We start from the raw sequence: 13,527 nt of genomic DNA, 5'->3' as shown, positions 1-13,527 counted from the left end.
TAGAGAGCATAATTAACTTTTAAGGTAGCATAAAAATTGTAAATAATTGTCTTAGCTTTCTAACAAAATTAAGATCAACTTGATAGAATGTATATAGTTTTAGATATTGTGTTTGGGCCACACAAAGTCATAGGAGATTAAGTTATGAAAATGAAGTTTGTGAATGATAATAATAAATAACTTTACCCTTTAAGTATTTGATCTTATGAATGATTTGAGATACCCATATCAATATTTAGGAAAGATAAATCATGATAAAGAACAATTGTAAAGAAGTTTTAATGTGAGTTGATTGTTAATAATTTAAGGAGCCTTGGTGATAGAGATGTATATCCCTTTAGTTAGAGAACTCCTAATTATTTTTCTAGAGGATGTGTTTAGTTTACCACTTGGAGAAAGAATAAAGTTTCTGTAAGTGGAATAGGAATACCTTTGTGCAATGTGATGGATGTGATGATAGTCCTTAGAGTTGAAGATGGACTATTGTACTTGTCATAATCTTTCTTAATTCTGTAAACCTTGTGGTGTGGAGGTGCGTATGTGTTTGGGTGACTTAAGGAAGAATAGAGGAAGTTGTAGACAAATAGTTGTTAGACTTTGTGGGTCACCTTGGAAAGTGTTTATGTTGATAATTAAGGAAGGTAGAAGAGCATGAAGCTAAGTATAAATTATTGTTACATAGACTAGTGAACACGATAAGTATGCACGTCTTGTTAAGGTTGGATGAATTGGTTAGTTGCAAAAACTTTTTTTAGAAGTATAAGTTGGAAATTTGGTGGGTACAAAGATCTTAGATGCCTTTTGATAAAAAAAATCATTAAGCAAAATACAAGTGAAAGTGTTAAAGTTCTTAAGAATTGTGATTTTGAAACTTTCAGTGAGAAAATCCTTAACATGTATACCTTGAGGATTAGAAAGTTGACCCATTAGGACAAGTTTTGAATCTTAGTTGACATATGAGTAATCTTTAGTCAGGGATGAAAAAGAAAGAGTTATTATCCAACATGGAGAAGTGGATTAAAAAACCTATAAAAAGGAGGCCATTTTTTTCTCTTGTTATGTAATTATTTGAATATTTTTATTAATAATTATTTGAATATTTATCTACTAATAAATAATATTTTTTTATAAAATATTCACTAATTTTATATATAAAATTAAAAGTAATTTTTATTTTCAATGATTAAAAGAAACATGTTTCAATTTGTTATAAAAGATTGTTGTTAAAATTTCTACATATTATATTTTCTTTATTTTTTATTTCAAGCTTTTTATACACCCACACTCGACCTCATATCAGGTAGTGAGCCTTTACCTAACTCTTGCATGGTGTCACCTTAGTGGCGCTTGACATCACCAAGTTAGAGACTTTTCATACTCTCACGCCTAACACCATACAAATTATGTCTGATGTCATCCTAACCCAAGACAAGTATATCTTCTCATACCTGATGTCATCGATCCTACGCCCAATGTGACTGAGACAAAGACAAAGCTCTCTATAGTTGGAACTATGTCTGGTGTCATGAAGTCGTGCTTGATGCAATACTAGAAATCTACACATGCAGATCACAAAAATCGCTCCAAGTACTTGAAACTCATAAAACAACCAACATGCATTGCATCATATCACACAATTACAACATCCACGACTCAATTTTGACATCAGAAACCACTAATCCAACAAATCATCCATTTCTCACTTTCATGAACCCAACCCATTCTAGTTCAATATTTTCATCTTGCCACTCAGAAATCCACCAATATAAACATGTTTTTAATCACAACCAAACAACAAGTAACTCCACAAAACAACAGTAAATCATTCCTAACTTCCATTACCTCACTACAAGCAATAAAAAATGAGAAGTAAGGAAAATATGAACTTCTAAGTTTTTACGAGCTCTAAAACTTTCCAACTAAGATTCAAGGCTCTCAAAACTTGAATCACATCACACAACCATATTAGTAATTGTTAAGTCTCAATTATGCTTCTTTTTGGACAAGACTTATTGAACAATTCCACTCATCCTTTGCACCATTGCAAGATAATTGTTCTCTTTTTGATTTATTTTGTGTGCAGATATAACTAACCCAAATTTAGCTAACAATACCTTAATTCACCTCATTTTTGTGCAGGTATTGAGCTAGAGAATTGAGGATTGAAGATTCTTAGGATTGGAAATCTAAGATGCTAAGGAGCAGAGAAGAGGTTTTGCGCCGGGCGCAAGATGACCCGCGCCGGGCGAGAGAAACAGAGTATCTCACCTCTGGAAGCCATTGCGCCGGGCGTGTCCTAAAGGTAGAGAGTATTTGGAAGGTCATGCGCCGGGCGCGAAGACTTATACGTCGGGCGCATAAACCCTAATCTGACTCCCCAAGCTCGTATTTGAAGACAATTTCGGGGCTTTTCTCCTCATTCACGCAGGGGCGCCTCCTTGGAGCTGCAGAAGGGATTCTTAGAGCTTGAAGACTTATACGCCGTTGCCGTGGACCTGGGCAGCATCATCTGCATGGAGATCTCGGGCTACGCCAACTCGGCTCCTTCCTCCGCCCTTGGACATCCGTCGCTCATCACGCAGTTATGCCAGCTGGCTGGTGTAGATGTTCACTCACCACCTTTTGAGGGTCCTGGCAAGGCCATTGACAGCAGATACATCTCTGCCTATTGCCAGGACCGCGCACCGCCGGTCGTCCCTGCCCCCGAGCCTATTCATGCCGCCGGACCTCAGGAGGATGCTGCTGCTCCAGGCCCTCCACTCACTCTCCATCAGCGTTTTGACGCACTGGAGGGCCGCATGGAGACCTATATGCAGAGGCAGGAGGACCGGATGGAGTCCCTCCACCGCAGCCAGATGTTCATATTGGATACTTTCAGGAGTTTATCCCTGCACGCCACTACTGCCTACCAGTTCCCCACCACTGCTGACTATCATGCTTACACTGGGTGGCCTGGGGACCAGGCTCCTCACTTTGGGGGAGGTGGAGCTGCTGCTGATGCTGATGCTGCTGAGGAGGATAGAGCACCTGCTGAGGATGATGACCAGCTGCCTTAGCCATTTTTATTGTTTCTTGTCATTTATTTTTCTGTCATTTATTTTTAGTTGTTTAACTGTTTTTGTCCCAAAACTCTATTATTATATTTAGTTCTTTTAGGTGATTACTCTGTTGGTTCTTTTTGTGAATATTCTGCTTTGGCACGATTTTTAATCTTGTTGATACTTGTTTTACTTGTGGTCGATTCTAGATTGTGGTTTGCTTGATGTTTGTGGTGCGTGTACCTTAGACATTTTCAAGTCACGTTAGATCTTTAGTCCATGACTAGTTGCATACGGGTTTCAATGTTGATCATAGAACTGAGCTGAGTTTGATAATTTGTGGATGCATAGCCGGGTGAGGTTTGAGCATAAATACCAATGAGTGAACTACGCTTAAGTTGCATGATAGATTTTGCTTGCGTTTCCCTGGTGGTTTGCTTATGTTGTGCATTTATGTGATCAAGGCATTCATATTCCTTTATTTTGTTAACCTTCTAAGCCAAAAAGCCATCTCCACTTTTCACTTGACCCATACCTTCCTAAGCCTAAACACCACACCTTCCACTTGTCCCAAACCATGAAAAATTAACCATAACCTTTGCTTTGGTTAAGAGAGAAAATTGATGACATCAAATAAGTTTGGGGGAGTTGAAGAATGAGGAATTTTGGGAAGAAGAAAGTATGTGGTCAGCCATTCAAAATAAAAAAAAACAAAAAAAAAACAAAACAAAACAAAAAATATTAAGATGCAAAAGTGTAAATATGCATCTCATAAAGGCTAATGGCTTGGATCCGGTAAAGGACATGTGCTGAATTGTTGTATTGGGGTATGGAGAGGGATATCATTGTAAAAATCTCAATTGCTCTCTTAAGCTATAGCAACTTGAATCCTTGAAAAACCATAAGATATTGCTATTGCTTAACCCAGATTTTCCTAATAAAGACCTTGTGATAAGTGCCTGCATTTGTTTTACCATTGGTTCCATTTGGAAACGAAGAGCAAAGTTGAATCATGTGGCGTGAGTAGTAGACTAGAGAGAAACACTCACCCTGAGACACTAGTGTGCATAGAGAGAAACACTTTCCTAGTGAGGATGCATACACAGATAGTCATTACTCTTCTCAGCTCTTTGATCTCTTTTGAAACCTTTGTTTGCACCTTGTCATGTTCTATTGCAATAATTGTGACTGAAGATCCATCTTAGGTTCATGCTTGCGAAAAGAAAATACAAGTGAACTAGGATGTAGAATTTGACACACATGCATTGCTTGTTATCTGCTAGATTAATTACTTGTTGCTTGAGGACAAGCAAGGTTCTAAGTTTGGGGGAGTTGTTAAGTCTCAATTATGCTTCTTTTTGGACAAGACTTATTGAACAATTCCACTCATCCTTTGCACCATTGCAAGATAATTGTTCTCTTTTGGATTTATTTTGTGTGCAGATATAACTAACCCAAATTTAGCTAACAATACCTTAATACACCTCATTTTTGTGCAGGTATTGAGCTAGAGAATTGAGGATTGAAGATTCTTAGGATTGGAAATCTAAGAGGCTAAGGAGCAGAGAAGAGGTTCTGCGCCGGACGCAAGATGACCCGCGCCGAGCGAGAGAAACAAAGTATCTCACCTCTGGAAGCCATTGCGCCGGGTGTAAAATGAATTGCGCCGGGCGTGTCCTAAAGGCAAAGAGTATTTGCAAAGAGTATTTGGAAGGCCATGCGTCGGGCGCGAAGACTTATACGTCGGGCGCATAAACCCTAATCTGACTCCTCAAGCTCGTATTTGAAGACAATTTCGGGGCTTTTCTCCTTATTCACGCAGGGGCGCCTCCTTGGAGTTGTAGAAGGGATTCTCAGTGTAACACCATGGAAAATACTAAGTTATTTAGTATATATGTATGTATGTATATGTTATTTATGTGGATTTGGAATGTACTTACTTCTATGCATGTTGTATGTTAATGTGATTTTGATTAGTTATTTAAGCATGATAGTGATTTTATAGTATGAGATGAGAGGTTGATGTTTTGATAGTTTGTATAGGCATGTGTGTGCATGAATTTGGTGAATGATGCATTGTACACCATTATACTGAACCAGTATTAAGAGGGAAGAAGACTGATCACCTTCCTCCTCATCTTGGTTAAGTGAAGTATTATGGCATGCAACTCATTATTCCAAGCATCTATATCTGAAAGTGATATTTGTTTGTGTGTTGACACATGTTGCATTTCATATGGTGGTGAGTTGTGAGTATTGCATGGAAAGGAATAAGATGGGTAGGAGATCGAAGGATAGGAACATAAGATAAATCTGGTCTTTCTGAGTGAATTTGAGGTTGTTTCAGAGCTTAGGGAGTTGAAATACTTCAAGGAATAGGATATTTGAGGTGAATAGGTGCTAAGGGTGAAATTTGGAAATTTTGAAAAATGGCTATATATAGGGACTTAGGACCGGAGGATTTCATTTGTCAGACAGAGACAGTTTTTAGAGAGAGAAAGGCTCTGGTCCGGAGGGAAGCTGAGGACATATTTGGGAAGCTTATCAAGCCAGGATCAATCTTCACAACTGGAGTTTCAGGAGATTTGGCCTCTAAAGCCTTGAAAATTGAGATTGAAGTTTGAATTGGGAATTTGGGGGTTTGTCCAAATCTTGCATTTCTGAAGTTTCTGAGGTAAGAGTAGTACTTATAAGACTTAATCTGTATGTATGGGTTTGAAATATCACATTGATTCCATGTTTCATGCATGATTGAGGTTGGATTGAGGGGAAAGGGTTTTGGTTAGGGTCTTCATGATTTCTTCATGATTTCTTATGATTTTCGTGGATTAATGATTTATACTTATTTTTATCACTTATGGTAGCATTTTGGGATGGTTTGTATGTGTTGGGAATCCCCTGTTTGCAGATTTTGTTCAAAAATGGAGGAATTCTGTCACAAACGGCTGAGCCGTTTTGAACGGCTGAGCCATTGAGGGTTCTCGTGACAGGGGAGGGTTTCTGGAGCCAAACGGCTGAGCCGTTTTAAGGCGCTGAGCGCTTTTGAGGCTGAGAGCTAGAGGAGAGTTTCTGGAGGTAAAGCGCTGAGCGCTTTGGAGGCGCTGAGCGCCTTTTTGTTTTCCGAATTGGACTTTGTAATCTAAATGAAAGTTGTAGCCTTGGATCTTAGCTTTCCAATGGCGTTGGAATCACCCAAAAAGGAGGTCTAGAACTCCAGATATGACTGTTTTAGTGAACAGGGGTCAAGTTGTCAGCATTGGTTATAGCTGTTGCGGTTTTTAGAATTTTTAACAAAGTAAATGATGAAATTAGGACTTGATGTCTTCATAAGAGTTGTAGGAAATATTCTTATCTTTCATATGAGATAAGTATGAGCATGATTGGAGGAGTATAACTCTTAATATGCTATTTTATATGAAGATTGTCATTTCACAAAAGGGTAATTTGGTTAAATTGATAGTTGTTTTGAGTGTTTATTTAATTATTTTGTTATATTGAGTAATTTGGCATGGTTATGGAAAATATTGCATGTAATTATGGAATATGCTATATGCATGTGGTTTGGAAAGCTAATAGAACTTAGAGGAGTAAGGTTATGGTATGGATTGGAAGATTTCTTAGTGAGATCAGGGTATAATCTTTGGGAAAATATGGAATATGGGAGTCCCATGGTGAGGATTCCAATATGGAACCTTTCCAAAGATTATATAATAAAACCACTTCAGATGTTTGGTGGATTCTGAAGTACTCCTCTAAGTATTCTATTTGCTACCGGTATGGGTCTGGGCCGAGTCATACCGATGGATGAGGTGGCTCCACCAGGGTTACGTGACGACGTAAATCCAACTGTATATTTTCCATGAGAGGTTAGGCGTGGGACATGGGTTGCTGACATGTTTCACCGTATCAACACTTGGTTTGGATGGTGTTGAGGCCAACATTTGGTTTGGATGTGTTGGTTACATCATGTATTATACAGTGGTGTGACTTTGTTTTTGGATGTGGAATATGTATACATATGGTATGGATTGTATACATTGGTTATGGATTCTTTATTAAATATGTATACATTGGTATGGATGTGTATACCTTAGATTCTGGATTGGTTTATATTTGGCATGGAAATAACTATTTTAATGTTCATTTCCTTGGTATGGATATGTATTGTTGATGAATATCTAGTTTAATGATATTTCATTTTATTGTACTATGGTTGGTTTTTATACGTGCTAACCCTTATGTTTCCATGTGGTTTGGACTGTGATGATCTCACTTTGTGGGGGAGCAGATCAGGTGTGAGGCTTTGGGATAGCAAGAAGTCTTTGGTAGCTGCTTTGAGAAGTAGCTAGGCTTAGAGCTTGACCAGCACCTAGGGTGTCTTATATGATGTTATTATGGGATTACTGTATAATTTTACTAAGACTGACTCTGATATAATTATGTTTGATATTATGAAGACAAATTTTACACTCTAGCGTAGCTGGCTTTTGCTCTATTTTCTATATTATATATCATTTTATTTTAGTTGGTTTTGATGTGACGGCCTAGGGTGGGTCATTACACTCAGAGCTTGGGAACGTTCGTGTGTGGATCTTTCCTTCGGTTTCTTCATTTCTCTCTTCCATCTCTATTTTTGCTTTACCCTCATTGTTGAGTGGTTCTACCCATTTTTGTGGGGTTAAATGTAACCAACGAATTCTATTGTAATCCTTACGTTTTCCATGATATATATATATATATATATATATATATATATATATATATATATATATATATATGTTGTTCATTCATTGTTGTGTATGTTTCTATTCTTAATGCTTGCTTGGATTGATTCTCCTTTGCATGATATAAGTTCCATTGGGTGTTGGAAAATAACCATTGAACTTAGCTCTGAAACAAATGCCTAGTGGGAAATGTATCTAGGAATAGAGCTTAGCCCATTAGTAGTCTTAAACCCTAACCCGTAATGCGGGTGTAGATATTGGGTACTCAAGGAATTGATATTCAATATCCGCATCTAGGCTCTTGCTTTAAGGGATTAGGTTTGAATAAACTTATGGGTTGACTAAGCAATGTATGTAACAAGAGATTAAGGATTCATTAGTCTGACGTTTGGTAAAATCTGACCCCACAATCTCACAAAACCATAATACCATTTCTACCCTTTCCACTCACAAACAAATATTTTTATAGTTTAACTTTCCAGTAGTCATGATCTTTAATTCACATTCACATGACAAACTACGAATTGGAATCATTCTTTAGTCACGAATAGTCAATAAATGCTTATGTTACCTTCTAATCCCTGTGGATACGATAATTTTACTACTTGAACGGCCGATATACTTGCCGTGTTTGAGACCGTTGACAAAACAAAAGTAATTTAAAGTGATAACAAAAGTGGTTTTAACGGAAATCTCAACAGTAATCTCGAGGAAGAGTTTTTTTTTATTAAGAGAAGGTATAGGGAGAAGAAGAAAACTCACAAACTCATAATACTTATCTCTAAAACTTCTTTCTAGAAACTGAAAAAATGAGTTAATGAGACTCAATTCTTATCAGAGACCCCATATATTGTCTTCTCTCAAAGTCAACTAAACCTCTGACCAAAGACCCGCGCAATTCACCTAACTCAACCTAAATACAATGTTACAATTTGGACATTAATATTTTAGAATAAATTTAATTCAACTGAAAAATAGTATGTTGTTAAAATCAAGTTACAAACTTGCTTTCTAATTTTCCATGCAAAAATTTTCCATCTCAAAGTATATTACTTTTGTTGATGGTGTCTATATGTATAAATTTTAGATAATTTTCTTTGTGTAGGTCTCTTCTTTGGAATGCATACTTCAATGGAAATCCAACTTCATGTTATAAGAGTATCCACGAAACTTTATGTTTTACTTGCTTAGGAATCTAATAGTAAATGGAACTATGTACAAAGTATACACTATACCAAAAGTATGCATATGTATCATTTCATTTGGTTGGAAGACCGAGAGGAGTACACGCATTTCCTCTCATTTCATTTTCAGTACAAATTTAAGAAAGACAAATTTGTGTATATATCTTTCAAGTTTTGACTCTTTTCTTCTTTTATATATACGAAACCGCCACCGCCACTTTTAAATAATAAGTCCTTTAACATATACGTAGAGAGACAATGTTAGTTGATGAAATGTATCAAATTAGTGAATTTTATCTTTAATAATTTTTTAAACTATAAATTTAATCAATTTAATTATTAAATTATGTAATAATATACGGCTGTATATATCAATTTTTTTTAAATAATTTAAATTCTTCTAAATATATTATTTAATGATAAGTTTTTACATATATTTTAAATATTATAATATATATATTAATACAAAGTAATATGATAAATTGATAAATAAATTGAATAAATTTTATATTGAAATTAATTAGTTAGACATATTATAATTCATATTTTATTATATCTTTAAATGTATATATTAATTTTATTTTATAAGAATGAAATATCAAATTATCTTAGATTAATATAAAATTTTTTATATATATATGAACTAAAAGTAAATAACGGTTGAATTTATAAAATTAACATTTAATATAAAATTATTAAACGGTGTAATACTTGTAAAAATTACATCAATATCATTTGAACCCTCATATATATATATATATATATATATATATATAATAGTACAATGTTGATTTTTTTAATCATTTAATTATATTCTTTAAATTTGGGGTTCTTCTTGTAGCCGTGAGCCCCGGGTGGTCGTCCCTCTTACCTACCTTAGGACCAGTTCTCGCTCTCATATATGTATGTCAATTTATTTGGTTTTTAAAAAATTGTATACACTTATGAGTTATGATTTATGTATTTTAAAATGTTTTGACTTTTACTCATTTTAATATATATTTTTCATACAGGTTTTTTGCGTTAAAGAATTGAAAATATTTTTTTATATTATGCAAAATAAAATACTTATTACACGATAATTTACGTATATCATTAAATATACTAATCAACTAAAGGGACTTTGTTGTAATTTATTCAGGTTTTAAATTTGAAATTTCATTATATAATTGTTTTAAATATTTAGAAGAAGGGTTTTGTCTAATAATTTTAATTGATTTAAACTAAATTATTTTTAGGTTAAATTATACTTTCAGTTCCTTTATTTATTTTTAAAATTCAATTTGACTCTACAATTTTTAGATGGTTTAATTTGGTCATCTAACTTTTTATAAATGTTTAATGTTATTCTTCCGTCTAAATTGATATTAACGACGTTAATGAAATTCGATGAATGGATAACATTGAACACTGTTTAAAAATTAGATAACTAAATTGAATTATTTAAAATATTTAATTTGACGAACCAAAAAAAAATATTTAATTTGATCCCACTATTCTAAAATGTTCAATTTGGTACTTTAATTTTTAAAAAATAATGTTCAATATTATCTATTCACCTAATTTCACTAATGTCATTAGTGTCAATGTTAATTTGGATGGAAGAATAACATTGAATATGTTTTAAAAATTAAATGATCAAATTGAACATGTTAAAAATAATGAGATTAAACTGAATCCTAAAACTAAATAGAAATATTAAAAATATAATTTAACCTTGTTTTTATGTAAAAGATACTTGTTATTTAAAATAAAAAATAAAAAAAATGTTTTTAATTATTATATATAGAAGTCAAAGTATTTATCCTTCTATGATTGAATTTATCCCTCAAACTTTAAAGAAAACATGTAATACTGTGCAATTTTATTAATATTATTGATTTTATTAATTTAAATATTGTTGTGATTAAGTTAGGAATTCTAATGAGTTTTGTTGTTTTAGAGATATTTTAAGTAGAGATCAAGTTGACCTATTAGAGGAAGAGTATATAAGATTTTTCTTAAAAAGTGAACTTCAAAAGTTCATTTCTTAAAAAAAACTTAAAGATAAAAACTTTAGAGATAGAAGTGAACCATTTCCCTTTTGACTTCATGAACTTCTGCCACCTTCCCCTAAGTGTAGATTTAGTTGTTGGTTGCTGATTCGAAGCTTTAAAGTCGAGAATCAAAATGTGGTACTAGTCGTGTGGAGCTAGCTCAAGAGACTCCATTTTCCTCTTCTTCTTTGCCTGGTTCTAGTGGATTTAGAGGTAAAGGAAACTTGTAACTTGTTGATTTTGTGTTATTCTTGTTGATTTTCTTCTTGAATCATTCTTGGATTGGCTGAATTATTTTGTTGATTTGAGTTGAGATTGGGGTTTTATTGTTCTTGAAGCATGTTGTTGAGGTTAAATATTGGTTATGTGTTGTGTTTTTGGTTGGAATTTAAGTGATTGTGAAGTATATGTTTGTTTTCATGAGTTGCATGTTGGAAATCTTGAGTTTTAGGTGGATTGAGCAAAAATATGAATCTAACAAGTGCAAAATTCATCATCGTGTCAAGTGCAATTTTATGGCGTCGAGCGTGATTGTCATAGGGACTCTTTGCCTCATTTACACCAGGTGTAGGAAGATTGGCATCAAGTGTGGGCGAGGTAAAGACTCTTTGTCTCAATGATGCCATGTATGGATTTCTAAATGAAAAAAATATTGTTGTGTGATTGTAATACTTAATACATTGATCTAGGATGATGTATATTGATGTTTAAATTGTTGAAAGTTGTAAGTTGATTAAGATTGAAGATTGAACTATAGTAGAGTTATGTGATGTGTAGTATTGTAGTAGTTGTGTTATGAATGCTTAATGCATGGAGTTGAGTTGTGTTGATTAACTTATAACTATAGGAGAGATGTTTTTAATATGAATATCTCATTGTGAGAATATGGTATTGTGGTGCTCTTCGAACCTAGTTGTTGAAAACTCCTAATTGAGAAGTTGATTGTTGAAATGGAGTGCTGAATATCCTTTGAGTTCTTAGTTGATGCAATATGGGGGCTAGGTCTATCAATACTGGTTATAAAATGACCAAATATATATTCGTATGGGGAAAATCAAGTCATACATGTATAAAGTGACCAAATTGAGTAAGGTACGAGGTCGAGGACCAAAATCTCTAACTAAGTACTATAAGGGACGTAATACTTGAAGGGTGGTTGATGAACTAATTCTATAATAGGCTTGGTTATGTATGTTAAGATCGTGATAGACTCACACCCAGGTTGTCCTAACCTTGATATAAATACTGGAAATTTCCTAATTTAAGTGGCGAAATTCGAGAAACTATGTTTTATTGTGGATTTTTATCCAAATTTGTTGTTAATTTAGCAAACCCAAAAAGATCATGTTGTTAAGTTGGTTCAATAGGGTCAAACCACTTAGACTACTCACTTGTGTTGTAAGAGATCTCTTAGTTGAAATGTGTGACAATACATTATGTTATTATGTTGATATGTTGTAAAGTTCATATGTGTTGACATATGGTGATATTGCTTAAGTTCTTGTGTTGTGAAATAGTTTTGGTTGTGAACTATGATGTTGATTACATGTTGTGCTGTGAATAATTATAGTATTCATATTCTAAGTTGAAAGGTTTTGTATTGTTAAAGCAGAAAACCTTAATGAGTTATAATGTGTGGTTTATGAGTTGAGTTGATCTTACAAGTTGATATGAAGATGTTGATAGTATAAGTATAATTTACTTTTGTACTTGTTATGTTATTTTTTGTAAGTTTACCCTTGCATGTTTCTTTATGGTTGAACTATGATGATCATATTTATTATGAGAACAAGGTAGGATAAGATGAGAGGATGAACCAGTTTTGGGAGTCATGTTAGAAGATAGTAGTGTTACTTAAGGTACCTCAGTATAGTTATTTTTCTATAGTTGTTACTTAACCAATAACTAAGATTTTATGATTTTTTAATTAGTTTCATATATATATATATATATATATACATATATTGTTGCATGTATATTCAATAATTATTTACATGATAATAATAGTTAATTTTATATTTTTTGTTACCTTAATCGTCGAACTGTAAATTATAGAAACTTGTTCAATCGTTACAAAACTTTTATAAAAATTCATCATGCTATTTAAAGTTAAAAGACATTAAATCTACATATTTTTTTTCTAAAAAATTGAGAACTAAATTCATTCATATGAAAGAATCCACCTAAATCACCTTTGATCAAAATTATAGAGATTAAAGTTATGTTATTTTACAAAAAGTATAACATTTAAGTATTTTGTATTCTTTAACAACAAGTAATTTTTTACATCAATACTAAGAAAATCAAATAATGTGTTTTTTTTAGGTCTAGTTTCAACTTAAATCTAAATAAAAAGCTATTTAATAAACAATAAGTATTTTAAAAAGAAAGCCGAATAAAACGTTTACTAACTTAACTCCTTGTATTGCCTAGGCCCCCCTGAGCTGAGATGATGAAACATTTACCTACTTGTTACTCGACGATTATTCCATCAGATAATATCAATGCACGATGATTGGGTACCCAACAACTTTAAATGCACAAA

Source organism: Cajanus cajan, chromosome 5, assembly GCF_000230855.2.
Source record: "Cajanus cajan strain Asha chromosome 5, NIPB_CcT2T_4, whole genome shotgun sequence".
Taxonomy (NCBI): domain Eukaryota; kingdom Viridiplantae; phylum Streptophyta; class Magnoliopsida; order Fabales; family Fabaceae; genus Cajanus; species Cajanus cajan.
This window is presented reverse-complemented; position numbering follows the sequence as displayed.